At 56.2% G+C, this 409-nt stretch overlaps 1 protein-coding gene across 1 annotated transcript in view; it reads right to left on the minus strand.

Moving 5' to 3' along the window:
• Positions 1-409, minus strand: part of ALKBH3 (alkB, alkylation repair homolog 3 (E. coli)) — a gene marked incomplete at its 5' end in the record, with an annotated part of 17,241 nt that overhangs the window by 10,396 nt on the left and 6,436 nt on the right.

The raw sequence follows: 409 nt of genomic DNA on the forward strand, positions 1-409 counted from the left end.
TGACTAAGTATCATGTGAATTACTGATTATACATAAACATAGTTAGCAGCTGTAGGTCAGCAGGACCAGGGAAGTGATTCTTCCCCTAGACTTGGAACCGGTGAGGCCACACCTTGAATCCTGTGCTCAGTTCTGGGCCCCTCAGCTCAGGAGGGACATTGAGGGGCTGGAGCAGGTCCAGAGAAGAGCAACGAGGCTGGTGAAGGGACTGGAGCACAAGTGGCATGAGCAGAGGCTGAGGGAGCTGGGGGTGTTCAGCCTGGAGAAGAGGAGGCTCAGGGGAGACCTTCTCACCCTCTGCAACTCCCTGACAGGAGGTTGGAGTCAGGTGGGGGTTGGTCTCTTCTCCCAGGCAACCAGCAGCAGGACAAGAGGGCACAGACTCAAGCTCTGCCAGGGGAGGGTTAGG

The sequence above is a fragment of the Acanthisitta chloris genome, unplaced genomic scaffold, assembly GCF_000695815.1.
Source record: "Acanthisitta chloris isolate BGI_N310 unplaced genomic scaffold, ASM69581v1 scaffold5516, whole genome shotgun sequence".
Taxonomy (NCBI): Eukaryota; Metazoa; Chordata; class Aves; order Passeriformes; family Acanthisittidae; genus Acanthisitta; species Acanthisitta chloris.